Source organism: Bidens hawaiensis, unplaced genomic scaffold (genome assembly GCF_021521415.1).
Source record: "Bidens hawaiensis isolate Kalapana, Puna unplaced genomic scaffold, B.hawaiensis_p1.1 tig00013080_1, whole genome shotgun sequence".
Lineage (NCBI taxonomy): Eukaryota > Viridiplantae > Streptophyta > Magnoliopsida > Asterales > Asteraceae > Bidens > Bidens hawaiensis.
In genome coordinates, this window is record NW_027492104.1 from 58264 (window position 1) to 75196 (window position 16933).

The following is a 16933-nucleotide window of genomic DNA, read 5'->3' on the forward strand; positions in this document are numbered from 1 at the left end:
TTTGTTTTTTCAGATGTAAATGTCTGCAGTCTGCGGACCACATCTGCAGGCATCTGAAGCAGAAGGGGTGGACCAAACCTCTGCAGTATGCAAGAAGAAGACTGTTTGTTTTTTTAACGTATGCAGACTGCTAAAGTAAACTGAAATTTTTAAACAAGCTGAAATATAATTAAAAAAACCTTTCAAGGCACAAATCAAACCTAAACATAAACAATTTTACAAGACACAACATAAACATTCATAACACATCCACAAAATTAACTCATATCATGCTATCAAAAGCAATAAAACACATATAAATGTGAAGTTTCAATGTGTTCTAATTATTGAATTAGTAATAGTATGATAACACCCTACCATTCTTTTTGTAACACACACAATATTAAACAACTATATATTAATTTAAAAAGATGCGGAAGCGCAATTATTATGATTTATTATTACTTGTTTATAAAACAACATCAACGAATAGTTTTATCGACAAAATATTTATAAGACGTAGACGTTTGGATTATGACAAAGTAAACTTCTCGACCTTTATAACCATTTACAAATATTAACCATTTCTTCGTGATGCGTGTTTGTGATTCGCCCCGAGTGCTTGATCGATATCCTTTGGTCTCAACGAAAGCTTTACCTAACATATTACAACACAACAAGTTAGTTTTAATAGTGTATAAGGCCATAATATGACCACCGCATACAAGCTCTAACATAAAACAAGAAAAATCGGAAAATTTCACAAAGCTCGTTATAAGGCAAATACAGTCCAGTGGCGTTTGTACAAAATTAAGTATTAGAATACATTATGTGCAACCTTTGAAATCCAACATTAGTACTCTATCAAAAACAATTACACACATTTGACCAATTTGTACAAAACTTATATAAGGTCATATTTGAATAGTTATAATACTCGAACAAACTTGATTAGGTACCAGAAACCATTATAAACCAATATCCTAAAATTAACCCAAAGGTATAGAAACGTTTGACATTAATAAATATTTTATAAAGCTTTATTTATGTGCATCTATATTCTACGCAGCTGCTGTAATCGACTAATCTGACCCACCTAATGATCATATTTTTCTTTGTTCTAAAATTCTGGAGAAACTATACTCAATAAGGTTTCCAACCTAAAAAGAATCACCTTAATCGGACACTTGGTTGATTTTATACAGTATTCCAAAGACAGACAAAATTCTGGACATCAACTTAAAAATTCAGCTTCGTTATCTTAATTTAACAAGATCAATAATTGTTTCACATTCGATGACCACAACTATTACTTAAACGACTTTTTCTAATCATGTTAGCCGCGATTGAAAGTCATTTGTAGTCTAGCAACACAATATTAATCAATCACACAACCCCTTTGTAAACTAGCATTGTTGATTAATACTTTTTTCTATTTCCAAGTAGTCCATAATTCGTTTAAGCATTTCATCAAACACTTGGTGTGCATACAAAATTATAGCAATTAAAATTAACTAATCGTATAATCATAAAAGCCTACCCTTACAAATTAAATTCACCAAATAGAAAATAACAATTGTTATAATGTAAAGAAATTGAACCTTGTTGATAGATAATGGATAAGAAACGTCGCCGGAGGAAGAGCCGCTGTTGTGGAGGAAGGACGGTGGCGGAGGTGGGGCTGGAGTGCGGCGGTGGAGATGGGGCTGGAGAGTACGACGGCCGGAGGTGGGGTTGGAGGGTAGCGTCGGAGGTGCGGTTGGAGGGTGGCGCCGGAGATGGGGAGAGGGGGTGACGGGAAGAGGGTGGAGATATGGGAGCTAGGGTTTAATATCTGATGTTATTGTGAAGGTGAAATAGTTTAGAAGAGGTGAGAAGTGACGGGTCCATGTATGCGCCAAGAACAGGGCGCACAGACCTTTTTTAGTGAATTGTCTTCCGGAAAACAAACAGTCTGCAAGCCTCAACGTCTGCGTGTGGTCTGCGCGGCGCAGACAAAAGAGGACAAGAAGCTCTTTTGAGGAAAAACAAACACCCCCTAAGATAATCAATTTGGGGTTGGTTTTTTTTAGCCTTTAATAAAATAACTTATATATAATATATATGTGAACAAGAAGAGAAATTCTGTATTAGTAAATCGATTATATGAAAGTTATTATCTAAGATCAAGAATCCATTACATTCTTCCTTGATGATTAATAAGTATTCATGTGATAAATTTGCCTTAATAATGTATGATAGAATAGTCTCTCATTTATTCTATGACATAAAAGAAAGTAATATGCATATTTTTAAGTCGACCCTTGCTTAATTTCATGTCTACCACGAGAATGTCAATTTAAGTAGGCAAGTAGTTTAGTAAAGTAGAAATATTAGGATTGACTTTGATTTCTCAAATACTAATTCTAAAAACTTCGGGTGGTTATAATTCATCACACAACCTCCACTTGGTTGATGTAAGTAGGTAATAGTTACACATTCCTTTAACATATGATTCCTTTAACTAGCATGATAACATAAGCAGCCGTGTTAACAATGTTATTTCATAAAATTATCAAAACTAGAGAAACAGATCATAGCTTATGTCTCATCATTTTTTAGTACAATATAAGGATCCATGTTTTATCTTGGATAAGTTATCAAAATATTCTTTTTACCATTTCCAGTCTCCAAAAACATGAGTGAACCATGAATGATTGTTAATCATCAACCTTGATTTATTGAGTTAAAGTGATAATTGCAAAATAACCATGTACTTAACTAAACTAAATCACATATTTAGTATAATAATCAAGTAGAACAAAGCTTCTTCATAGAAATTAGATGGTAAATGGAGTTTAACTTATAATGAGTATGGTTATTAACATCAAAAGAGATGAAGATAACAAACACATGATCAAACTAGAACAATCTAACCAAATGTGGATGAATATTACTTCTTAGTTTTAAAGTATTAATATTTCATATAATAAATAGAATGATCCAATTACAATAGTGGGGTTGGATAAAAGGGCAACAAGCTGAGCCGCCACCCCCTTTTGAATGGCAAACCCGATCCTACTAAAAACAAGGTTACAGGTCTTGGCGTCGATAAGTTATTGTACATGACCCGTTGAACTCTTTTAAGAAACGTAATAGCTTATGGTTCGTTAATTTGTATATATTTAAGTTCGTTTATTTATTAGTTTTAACTGTTTATTGTGGGAACTTCGATACTTCATACGTGTTTATTGGATTTCAGGTCATGGATGTTAAAGTAACTAATTTGGACCTATTGAGGCACGGGATGAAAACCCGGGACGTCTAGCACGCAAAACGAGAAAGAATAAAGAATTATGCTGGTAACAAGGCCCATCGCGATACGCGATGGGCAGGCATGAAGACCCATCGCGTATCGTGATGGGTGTTAAATGAGAGTTGACCATGGTCCATCACGATACGCGATGGACCACAGAAGACCCCATCGCGTATCGCAATGGGTGACGCAGATGGGAAAACTAGGGTTTCAAGTTATTTTCTCCTAGCTCGACCCTAGCTTCCATTATCTTTTACCAGGCGATTTCCAGAGCAGACGGAGGGCGATTCTACCATTGCGGATCATACTGAGGCCACATTTATGTTCTATATCATCACTATTGACGATTCCATGATGTCGAGGCTCGGCTAATCTCTCCGATTCATTCCCGGGATGTAGAGTTTGTATTTATTTCAGTTTTGAATGTAACAATGAACATACTATTTGTAATTATCTTTGATTGATCTATGAGTATTGATATTTAGTATTGCCGTGCATTCAATCGGTTTAGGTTTACATTGATTAGAACGATTAGTTTATCGGTTGCTATAGTAATTGCTCATAGGGTTATTTGACTAGATTAAATACAACGAAGCACAAAATTTCTCTTAGTTCAGTCACACTGGCAAGGACCGTTTGATAACTAGTGTCGTGTGTTAGCGATTGTTGGTGCCTAAGGTTTAACTCGTTAATCAGTCTTTAGTCAGTCTGTGATAATTAATCGGTTAGGCTGCATAAGAAACTGTTAAACTACATTCTTGAACCCCGAGGATGATTCATCTTTGTTAATTGGTTGAATTTGTGAATTTGCTTAATCATTATTAAACCAACTTATTTGCTTGTGTGATTGGCACTAAAGCATATTACTTCATAATACAGAACCTTGTTTACACAATTCAAATTGACCACATACTCCTTGTGTTCGACACCCTACTTACCCTAGTTTCTTAGGTGATTAGAAACTGATTTTAATTGTTTTTACTAGATAGCGACAATCTAGTATCAATAGCTTCGGGTGCAAGGGACCCAAATGTATCAAAAGCAAATGGAATGAAAACGTGTTGATTCTTGACACATGCTTTGTCATGCTTAGCAATTTTTCCTGATTCCTTCTTCAATGATGATGGATGATGGTGAAGATAACCTCTAAGCCTTCAAACTCTCCACAGGACCTTCAATATGAGTGTAAAGTGGTTGTTTTTATAAGAGAAGCTCGTATAGAACTCTATTCAAGCACACTTGATGAATGCAACATGCTCCAATATTTATAGGCAGTCTGGAAGATCAGGCATGACCCCGTGCTCCATGAGGCACGCCCCCGTGTCCAGCTATCCACTCACATTTAATGCTCTATCTGATCGCACATGTCGACTCACCACGGGGGCATACTTCATGAAGCACGACCCCGTGTTTTTGGGTGTCTGTTATATTTTCTTTTGTCTTTTCTGAAAGGTGACCACGGCCTCATGTCCTCTGAAGCACTGCCCCGTGTCCCGTTGTCCTGTATTTTGTCTTTTCTTGCAGATTTTTTTCTTTACTTTCACAGGAAAGCATGGGGGCGTGTTCCATGAAGCATGGGGCGTGTTTTGCTGTTTTCTTGGGTTTTCTTTGATTTTTCTTTGGCTTTTCGTTCGTTTCTTCGTTTGAGGCTTAGATTCACCTGAAAATACATTTTAACATGATAAGGAGTCATTCGAACTATATTCTTTGATAGAAGTTGTAGTTTTTAGAGATTATTTGATGCTAAAAAAATGTATATTTTTTTATACATTAAGTACCTGTCGCATAACGCGAAGACCACCAAAATATCAGGATAATTACAAGCCTTCATGTATCGCGACGAGCTTTGTAATTATCCATCGTGTAGCGTGACAGAATTGACTCACCACTCGGATTGACACCTGTCATGACCTAGTCCCACTCCACAAAAATAGTAAAGCAGATCGTCGTGACACGAAGTACAAAGTCCGGCATCAAAGTGTCACATTGCGCCCATAAGACTTCGCCCGAGCCGATGCGCATGCTCGTCGGGTGCTCTGCACCCTTGCTAATGTCACCAAGTGTGTCTCGTCATACAATAATATCATCTTGTGAGCCCTCCTCCTTATTAGGAGCTTACAAGTTTATCATTCTATCAATATGGACAAACCATTTTCCATTTTACCGATGTGGGATAAACCCACTTTCCCATAGTTCACATTCTCAATCACACATTTTGGATTGTTACATTCTCCAAAGGGCTACGTGGCTCAGAGAACCATCGAATTGTATTTGTGTGGAAGTGATACAATCCCGGGAATAAAAGATGTTCCCGATGAGTTGTTAACAAAAAAATTATATTTGTATATAACGGAAAGTTTACTTAAATGTTTCTAAGAGTGAAATGCTTCACCAGCATATCGCTGACGTATCCCCCCCCCCCCAACCGCCGACACACACCAGTAACTAAGATTAAGGAGCAGTTACAAGGATTAAGAGTCATTTACCGAGAATAGATACTCACTATTAGATAGCTCATTTGTGTTACTAAATCCTTGTAATCATCTGAAACAATGTTTTGTAAACCGAATACTCGAGTATTTAATTCCCGAGTAAATTTTCAATTTAAATTAATATTTTATTATAAATAAGTGTTGCGATAAGACAAACATGGAACTCTGATATATTTAGAAAAATTGTACCAATTGTTATCACATTTCTAGGCCTTAAGTAAGGATGTGACATTTCCCTCCTCATAGGGTGGGTTCGTTAGCCTAGAACACGTCCCTAGTCATGAGTACCATTTCTAAGCTAGGCGAGCAAGTATAGGAACCCGACGGTTCAAAATTTTCTTGACCGTTCAATGGTCTAATGAAAGTTAAAACTTAAAATAAAAAACAAAAAAAAAACAAGTTTTTTAAATATAGTTAAACAATCTCCATTAATTTTACACAACCAAGTTAAACCTCTCTGCTCATCCTCATTCAACATGGAGTTCTTATACAAATGTCTCAATATGCTTCAAGTGGTCTTGGGTTTCCTTCCTGACTTATCCGATTTTGACGGTTTGTTGCCCGACTCATTCAAGTTTAGCGATATTTGGTTTATGTAAAAGGTGGCCTCCGAGTATACCGAACTTGAACATACTACCCGGTCAGAAAAACGATATGTGCCACTTGATCTGAATTGAACAATATGCTTTCAAAGGATGACAGGAAGGCATTAATAATACTGATCTTAATCTTAAAATGTAATAAAAGAATAATAATAATAATAACGTGTACGTATTAGGTCATCAATCATCATGCAAGTCCACATCTACTAGTCACCCCACCACTATCCCCACTCCACCGTCCCCAGCCCTATGTAATGGGAAAGAAACACCAAAACGATAAAAGACATGATTATAAAGTATTACTCTCTTATTGTCATCCATCTTTAAAGTTGACATGTCAATTCACATGATATGCACTTCTACCTTTACTTTGCTTTAAACTCCCTATCGGCTATCACTACCTTTTTTTTCACCCTTTCTAACTTTAACTAGATCTTTGCCACGGACCAAATGTTTGAGGTGCAGGTCATCCAAATGCACGTTGAATGTGTCGGTTCATCGTTACCACTAGTTATCTTTTGGGGTGTCCTAAACTTCAATAAGTTATGGGGATTATCATTTAGATAACAGTACCTTACTCAATTTCTTTTCCCCACGACTTATTCTAGTGTATGGCTTAATTTTGTTTCTTATTTAAAATAGTCTCCCAATTTTTTAATTTCTACATTTTAGTATACTCTATTATTCTAGAATAAATTAATTACACCATGAACTCCGTAGTATTTATACTCTTAGTTTAAGTATACGGCTATACTAGAAATACGATGTTTTCTAAGGATGTTTTTATGGTTTATTATAACGTCACGCTAAAACATATTTCAATAGCGAGTTTAACTCATTACAATGGTCCATTTAACTATTACATTGCCAGACTATTATAATGATGTGTTTAGTTATCTTGGTTGTTTAATTTTGTAACATCTATGAATTTTTTTGTTCGAAAACGCTAGTCTTTTGTACTCGTATTTAATAAAGTTCTCGTATCTATTTCATTATCTATATATAATAGTATTGAATCATAAGCTATTTACTTAATAACATTATCTTTGTATGCACGATTACGTGATTCTATGATCATTTCATCATATACATGCTTAATCGTTAACATGATTACGTTGAACCGGAATGTCTGGATTAATATTTTATAACATGTAACATAAATATATATTTGTTATTATCAGTTTTATCTTAAGTATTTTAATTAATCTTTTAATATAGAAAAGGAAAATTTAGAATGTTCTAACTTATCATTGTTCCTCAAGTTTAGGTTATCTACTTCTTTTAATTTAAAAAATAAATAAATAAGGGTTTTGAACACTAGGTCGTGTGCCATATCTCATTTTTTATTTAGAGAGAATTGCGGTTTTCGTTCTTGTTGTTTGACCAAATATGCGGTTTTAGTTCAATAGTTTCAAATTTGGGGTTTTCGTTCAATAAATTTGTTCACTTTCAATTAAACCTGACCCACTAACCCCATTAACTTTAGTTGTTAAACTCATTCTCATTCTCTCTTGTATTCATGGACTCTAACAAGTAAGTCTTTATACGTATTTTGTTTCATATTTAGGTGGGTTTGAGACGCGCGGGTACTCTTGATGCGAAAGGATATGGATCTAGAAGCCGAGATTGCTTTTATTATCTTGTTTTTATGATTTCCTTTTTGTTTATTCTTATGCTCTTGAATCTTCATATTTTTTCTTATCATAATCAACATAAATTGTTATAAAAAACCTTGACTTTTGCTTTAAAAATTTATGATGATCATGTTATTCGAAGAAACTATAATTATTTTCTCAAAGCCTTGGATTAAAACTAAAGTTTTTTCAAGAACTATGAATATTCTTATTTCAAAAACTCATAATTTTATCATAATTAAAAGACATAATATTTACACTTTAAACCCCATACTTTCATAAATATCAATAAACATCTTAAACTTTAATATTTACACTTTAAACCCTATACTTTCATAAATGTCAAATCACATCCTAAAAAATATGATATTACAGGTTAAACCTCATATTTAGTTCATATTTTCAAGTTATGGTCTTTTCGATTGCTTTCGATTTTTTATCTCGTTAAAGTTTAAGTTCAACGTGACAGACATGTAATAACCGGAAGGGAGACAACACCATGATTCAACCCTTGGAAAAAGGATTATGTAATCCAAGGAAAGTAATGCGCTTAAATCCCAATCAGACGCGGACATGGTTACTTTCCTGGAGGGTTCAAGGAGAGTATTGGAATCTATTAGGCCAAACCATGTCACATCAAACATCATACGAACTAGCATAAATTTAACTGGTGTTTTATCTAATATATCCTAGTCTGCGTCGCCCTATTTCTAAAAAAATCTCAAACATAATCTAGGGCGTCCCGAGACCGGTTCAACAACATCTTGCTTGTGTTCGTGTTTATCCATCAAGTAAGGTGAGTTCATAGCTCTTATTAGAAATATTTTTATTCGTGGGGTGGAAAACATGCAAACTTATACAAATTTAGTTATTATATGTTTTATTTATGCAATGCATTTATCATACTTGTGAGTTCATAGAACCTTTTTAAATGTATTATACTTTGGGGATGGAGAACATGCATAATCAATTTGTATGGATATTACAAACGTATACATATTCACATTTAAAACCTTTAACTTGCATAGCTCGTGGTAGTATGTTCATAGATCTATTGGCCCGACCCGCCTACTCAGGCTCTGGTAGAGACATGTGTGTTCAGAATCTGACAATCATTAAACATTAAACATAATGGTTTAATCGTGGATTAGACGACTCGTTAAACGTGTCAAAAGTTTGGTTGTAATCATAAAAGTATACAAGTAACTTAAGATGTATGGAAAATTTTCAATATAAAACTTATTTTCTATTATTATATTTTAAACATATGCCCGCACCAACTATTTTTAATTACATTTTAAAACATATATCCGCATCAATTATTTTATTTTAAACTTATTTTCCAAAAAAAATGTTTTTAGCCCTAAATATTATCTTGTAGGATACATACTAAAAATGTTTTTTGACATGTAATATATACATGACACATACATAAAAACAATGTAGTTCACATGTAAATGTTTGCTTTAACTACTCTAATAAAAGCTTGATATGAACTAGGTTTTAATAAAAACTTCATAAATTAGGATGAAATTATTGAACTCTACACAAAATATGTAAAAGACCTGAAAATCTAAAGATGCTAACAATCTGTTGAAGACTTGATTACACAATAGATTCGCGGTTTCAATGAACTCAAACCAAGAGTGCATCCGTGTAACGATTATGAGAATTAGTGCATTATGTGGTAGTTTCGGAGCTTTTTTCGTTTTTTGTTTATCTGTTTTTGGTATTTTTTGTTGATCTTACAAAAAGTTATAAGAAATATTAACTCAAGCCTGCTGATTTTGAGCAAGTCTTCAACACCTCCACACAAGCCCACTTTTATAAGTCCATTTATGTTTCTTATAATAATATTTATTAAAAGAGATTAAGATAAGAAAACAAGTTAGAGCTTGCTCTTTTTTTTCTGTTCCTAAACAACAAACTTTTCCCCCTAAAACCCTTCTAAAGCTTATATTTACAAAGATTTAAAACTACCATCTTTCTTTTGAAAAGACAAATACCATACCACTATATCAATAAGTTATGAGTAATTCTCTCTAAATTTAACGACCTGTATTCAATTTTTTCAATTTTGATAACTATGGAAATTACATTTACAAGCATAACAATGGACGTGGTATGTATATATTACTGTTTTTGTTTTTATGTTTCAGTACACATTAGTACACGTTGTGTCGTCGTTCACTTGCGAAAACACACATTTGGTTTTTTCTTAGTTGGAAGTTATAAAACATGTTAACTCAATCTGTAATTACTGTTTTACCCTTATTATTCAAAATATAATAAACATAATTAAAAACTACTAAATGAATAACAAATTCAATAAATTAAAAAAAGTAAACAAATAAAACCTACTAGGTCTGGCTACTCTCTAACGACTACCACAACCAAAGGCCCAAAACCACTTCACCTTCCTTGTTGCGACTACCACAACTTAAACTTTTGGTTTTAAAAGGGAATCACCAATTAAATTTCACACAATGGCAATTGTGCCAATCATGATATGGTAAAGTATATGTAAGACTGGATATCGGATCCATGGACACTATGCACAACTTCCATACTAAACCTCTGTAGATTCTTAACTTATTAAGAGAGATTATTTTCAATTAACTAAAACAAATAACGAACAAATAAGAAACTAATAACAAAAACTAAAATGAATGAAGACTAAGGAAACACTCTGAAAACGACATGACATGAAGGATATCAGATATGGAAAGACATATGGGCATGAAATCCTATTGATGCATGGAGCCCTCGACTATTCTCAGGATTAACTAATCAAATGGAACTAGATCCAAAAAAGATCAAGAACTTAAGTGTTGTGTAAACCTCACTGGGATGATGGAATTGATTATCTTCCGGTCTCTCCAAACATCGAATGTTAAGATACTTTAATGAAGTTTCATATGTCAGTCTCAATAACACATTATCCACAAATAACTAATACTGGCAACTCTTTATATAAAGAGGACCAAGATACAAAATCACAAGGACCAAGGATGTTAAGGTAAAGTTGAGGTTCGTGCAACCCTAGTCTAATCAAACAATAAAGAAGATGAAATTAACAATCTGTCACCTTTTGGCTTCAAGATTGGTGAGACACCGAATTAGACAATTCACAATTCACAAGACTATCCTTATTATTGATTATTCCTAGGTCAACCACAATCAAATCACAGCAAATAGTAGATGATCTAAACAAGCAATTCTACACGAAAAATACTCACGGCCTATCGGTCTAATGAAATGGTGACCCTGTCTAAAATGTGAGTAAAATTAAGGACAGGCAAAAAAAAATATCTCATCAAAGTATTCATATACATCAAAATCATGACTAAACAGAAACTCTCAATAACATTCAAGTCAAGATAAATTAAACCGAAAATGCTCAAAATAATTCAATATGCATCCCAAATTCCCAAGTCCCAACTATAAGAATGGGCCAATGGGGTAATGGACTTTTGGGCCTGGAAAGGTATGGATGGTTCAGTGTCCAACTTTTTGCTTAAATCTTTCATGTGGGAACTTGATAATTGAGATCATCTTGGTAATTAACTTTTAACCAATGGCTAAAGTGGATAACAATAAAACTTAATTGTCATATTTGGAGATTGTTATTGGATTAAGTTACTACAAAAAGTAGCATTGTCACATAGGGGAATCGATGTGGGAAATAATAGTTGTGGGTTATGTGAAGTGCAGCCAGAATCCACCATACACATTGTTGTACAATGCCCGGTTCCAACGAGCATTTGGTCTATCATTTAAGATTGGTTTAAGGTTCCACAACAGGAGTATTTTAACTCGGCTAGGGTGCTGCTGGATCATCCAGTCAGACATGGGTGCAATCTGGAAGAAAGGCATGCGGTACAAAAGGACTTTGTGGTCACTTATTTGGAAGTCTAGAAATGGAGTTCTTTTTTAAGGATAGAGCTTTTTCGGAAGTTAACGTGATAAATGACATCAAAATAAGCTCGTTTTTATGAATGAAGCACATAAGCAATCAATTGTGTTTGGACACTTGGAAAGAGATAAATGTGCAAGTTTAATTGTGTTAAATCATCAGCTATCTTTAAATTTCGTTTCCGGCCAAGACTTTTGACCTACTAGTAACTAGCCTACTTGCTTCTTAAAAACCCCTTCAATTTTTTTAACAGTTACAAATTGAGTTGATGATGATGAAGATTAAAGAAGAAAAGAGATAAATGTCAACTTGTTTTTATGCATTATGCTGTGCATGAACTCTTAAATCAGTTACTTTGATTAAATCTTATTCATACTTGTTTAGAGTTCAATCAAAGATATTAATGACTAAATAAATTTGGTTTATAAGTCATAAAACATGTTCGATGAAATATAAAGATTACACAAGTTCTACTTTGTAAAGACTAAATATTTGACAGTGAAGTTAATGTCCATCAAATACGAAAAACATATTTTGACCCTAACACAGGAATATATAACAAGTCGCCTTATTTCCAAAATGTGAAGACACTACAAAAAAATTTAAACCTAACATCACCCTTTGATCTCAACATACATAACAAATATTTGAAATGAAGTAGCGATCCAGCCAAAGCGTCTCCAAAATTTTAACCAACTCTTGTGTTTTGAGTCTTTAAGAAAACCATTCATAGCAAAAAAGAGTGACACTATAATAAACCATTAACAGTGAACACAACCAATAGTTTCATTTTCAAAACTTAAATCAAATATGAATCCAAATTCACCATAACAAAGTCTTTTAAAAACTAACCATAACACATAATCCAAACAAACCTAAGCAGTGAGCACAACCGCGCCACCGGCCTCCTTGATCTTCTTCTCAGCCATCTTGGAAACCAGCTTCGCCTTCACGACAATGGGCTTAGCGGGCACCGTCCCCTTGCCCAAGACCTTAAAGTAGCCAAGCTGAGTGACATCAAGCACGGGGACCTTATCGGCAGTGGCCTTGTCCTTGACATCCTCGGGGAGCAAGGACCAGAGCCTGTCGACGTTGACGATGGGGCAGTAGAACTTGTTGCGGAGCTTGTGGAAGTATCGCATACCGACTTTACCGAAGTAACCGGGATGGTACTTGTCGAAGAGGATCCTGTGGTGGTGCATACCTCCAGCGTTACCACGACCTCCAGGATGCTTCCGGTGCTTTCCGATACGACCGTGGCCAGCGCTCACGTGCCCACGCTTCTTACGGTTCTTCCTCAACCTAGTTGTCATTTTGCCCTCCCTCCCTCCCTACATAATAACTAACATCAGACTCAATTTCACTAAACCTAACGCCTCAATTTCAAATCTCAACGATACAGACAGACTCTTATAATTCTATATCTATTGATTATCTACTGTTTCAATTCAAAATTTTAACAGAAATTAGCACTATATGATACAAATGATGAGAAACTAACGGCTAGGTTGAAGAGATTCGTCGGAACGTACCTTCGGATGAGAATAACTGCGGCCTGGGTTACAGTCAGAAACCCTAGCTAGATTTTATAGCAAACGAGGACTTCTATGGGCTCGATTTCTGGGCTTCAATGGATATTATCGGCCTGCACCGTTTACATTTTTAAATTGGTCCATGTTTGCAATGAGTTTTTTTAATTTACTATTATTATAATAAAGAAAGCTGAGTAAAGTGTGATAAATTACTAGTCATAGGTAGAGTGTTTAAACCTCACTACCACCAATTTATATGGAAGATATGATGGATGACCCTGGTTTGCCAGGGTTCGAGTCCAGATCTCACCCGGTTTTACTGGCTCCTCGCTGTCATGCCGTTTGGCGGGCGTGGGTCGGATTTTATCCGGGGAATCCCTCAATAGGTGGACCACTAGGGGCTCCGTCCGTCTAAACTCGTGGCCGGCTCGGGCTACCTTTAGCCAATGGGGGTCGCGTACGAAGTACCCAGCGTTACTTAGTTGGTCGTTCCAAAAAAAAATAAGCTTATTTATAACCTAAGAATATGACTATACGAGTACTTAATGTTCCTTATATATATCATTTACGCACGGCATAAAAGATCGATAAATTTGTTTACAAAATGCACGCATACGCTATTTTTGCGAGTATATGATGAGTACGAACGCGTGTGATGTGTAGATATTGGTAAAGCACAACTTCTTTATCCTTACAAAATGTAAACCTAAAAAATTGTTACATGCTTTTTAATGAACTCATATTCGTCTCGTCCCTTTCTCAATAACCTATATAACATGAAGATGTAGGGTCTTAAACCCACCCACATATCCAAATACACAATGATTTGGTGTTGGGTATCTCCCGGGAGGCAACCCTCATTTTCCGCGGAACTATCCTTACCAACTTACAAGAAACCCGCAGACACCGCCTGCATGCATTAGATGTGTCACCCCCAAATGAGACAAATAATACACAACGGCTAGTCCTTGAGTAAATCAAAATCAAAGATTCCTTTTGGGCGACAACCAATACAAAAGAGATCATGACTGCACGGCGAGCCTATCAGCAGATGCAAACGTTGTGCCTCTGAGTGACACATGTCCTTATTCGCCAGTGGTCACGTCCAAACAGAAACCTCGTATGTGCTCCCTCACAAGAATAGAAGGTTCCACTGATAGTGACATCCTGACCAATCCTTCTCTACCTCACCGGCTATAAATACTAAACTTGGACCAAAGGTTTAAGGAATCTCACTCTCTCACGTTTACAACTATTATCTCATAACTCATACTAATTGACACGTCGGAGGGTGGTTACGAGAAGAACCCCCTATTCCCCCTTTCTCGTAACAAGCTTACGGTTATCTATTTTGAAGGTTGAATCGGATTTTACTCGTGTAGATTAGACCGAACCATATGTTGTATAATTGTGTACCTGGAGGATGAATTCGATCAATGATGCAAACCTGTAATCATGATTTCAATCTTGGTTTACTGAACAATTGCTTGGATTAATCTCTGAATCGTGAATCACTTTCAGATATACCTATTTGCGGGTTACACGCAATGATTTATCGGATAAGACAGATCTTTTATGTAGTTGGAATTGGATTTTTGATGTTCCATATGGATGAAGAACAAGAGAGAACCAAGTAACCACCTGTTTCCTCTGTGTGTATATATCTGATCGAGAGTTATTCTTCCAGGTATAACATGGATCAATATATATATATGTATGATCGATTTCCACATGAGTCCAAAATACCCAAATACAAGCCCACTTAATATTATACTTAAGCCCAAGTATAAAACCGAATAACAAAGCCCAAATAACATTATTGTTAAACGAGTCCGCACTCCCGCGTCACCTAACTCGTTTAATCTCTAACGTTATTTTCTCGATCGACAATTTAATCCAATAACACTAAAATATCCAACACCATAGCCCCGGTCGAGATATTAGCTTAAGCTATCTAGGTTGAACTAGTGTTTCTTCATAACATGACAAAGGAAACTTTTTTTTAAGGCATAATCTCGAGCATCGTCTCCAAAAGTTAATAAATTTAACCTGGCAAATGTATTTGTGTGAACGAATACGTTAACAATTAATGAGCTGCTGAGAACATACCAGAGGAGTATGAGAATGTATGTTGGTTTGGCACATGTATTCACGGATCCTTCATATGTGTTGGTGGTTATGCCATCTGGGCGTTCGAATGACTAGGCTACATATAGATGGTTTCCACTTGTGTGCTCATAACGTGCGAATATGGAAAAATAGAAAACCAAGATTGATAATACTGGCATAAGTTTCTCCGTAGGATTACAAATGATCATTTTGCTTTAGGAAATTATGTAAGGTAGTACAACATTTTTGTATTTTTAAGTGAATTCTAGAATTATAATTTTAGTTTCATAATGTAATTTTAAAAATATTTGAATTTCAATTATATAAAATATGATCTTAAATCTATCTATAATCTATATATATCTTAAACATATATAAACGAAAGCTCCCTAAATTCTCTCAAGCCACCAGATTGTATTATTTGTAAATGGAGGCTTCTCATGCAGTTGACCCGAATTCACGAGTATGGGCCTTACCTAACCCAAATAGTCCTTAAACAGTTTATAACATCTCATTAAATTAAAAATTAATCTCACCAAATTATTTATGTAAAATTCCTATAAAATAGAGATATACTAAATTATAATATGATTTTTTTTAAATATAATTTATAATTAAGAAACAATTTAGTAAAAAAATAAGTGGGTCTTGGGTCTCACCAAACCCATATAACTTTTAAACCGGGTTATAACATCTTAGTTATTTGTGAAACCCTTTTATCATCAAACTCGAAGTATATTATAAATTACCTTACAATAAATAAAATTAAACTCCAAAAAATTATATAAATATTAAAAAAGAATAATGTTAAACAACCCCCGTAATACGGGGGATAAAAACTAGTAATATATATAAACAAAACCTTTAAAAGTTCTTTGGTTACTCACTACATTCTCTCAAGCCACCGGATTGCATTATTTGTAAATGGAGGCTTCTCATGCATTTGAGCCGAATTCACGGGTATGGGTCTCACCAAACCCACATATTCCTTCAACGGGTTATAACATCTCATTAAATAAAAAATTAATCTAACCAAATATTTGATATGAAAATCCAATAAAGTAGGGATATACTAAAAATTAATATATGATTTCTTTAAAAAAGATATATATTATTTATAATTAAAAAACAATTTTATATTAAAAAAAATAAACAGGTCATGGGTCTTGAAACCCAAGATCCATACCCGTGAATTCGGGTCAAATGCATGAGAATTCTCCATTTACAAATAATGCAATCTGGTGGCTTGAGAGAATGTAGGGAGCAACCAAAGAGCTTTTAAAGGTTTCGTTTTTATATATTATAGATTTTATCCCCCGTATTACGGGGTTTTACATTTTTCATTTAAAATTTTTATATATTTTTTGAATATTA

At 34.7% G+C, this 16933-nt stretch overlaps 1 pseudogene; it reads right to left on the reverse strand.

Moving 5' to 3' along the window:
• Nucleotides 1–12778: 12778 nt before the first annotated feature.
• Nucleotides 12779–13233, reverse strand: LOC143543226 (large ribosomal subunit protein uL15x pseudogene; annotated as a pseudogene).
• Between the last annotated feature and the right edge of the window lie 3700 nt (nt 13234–16933).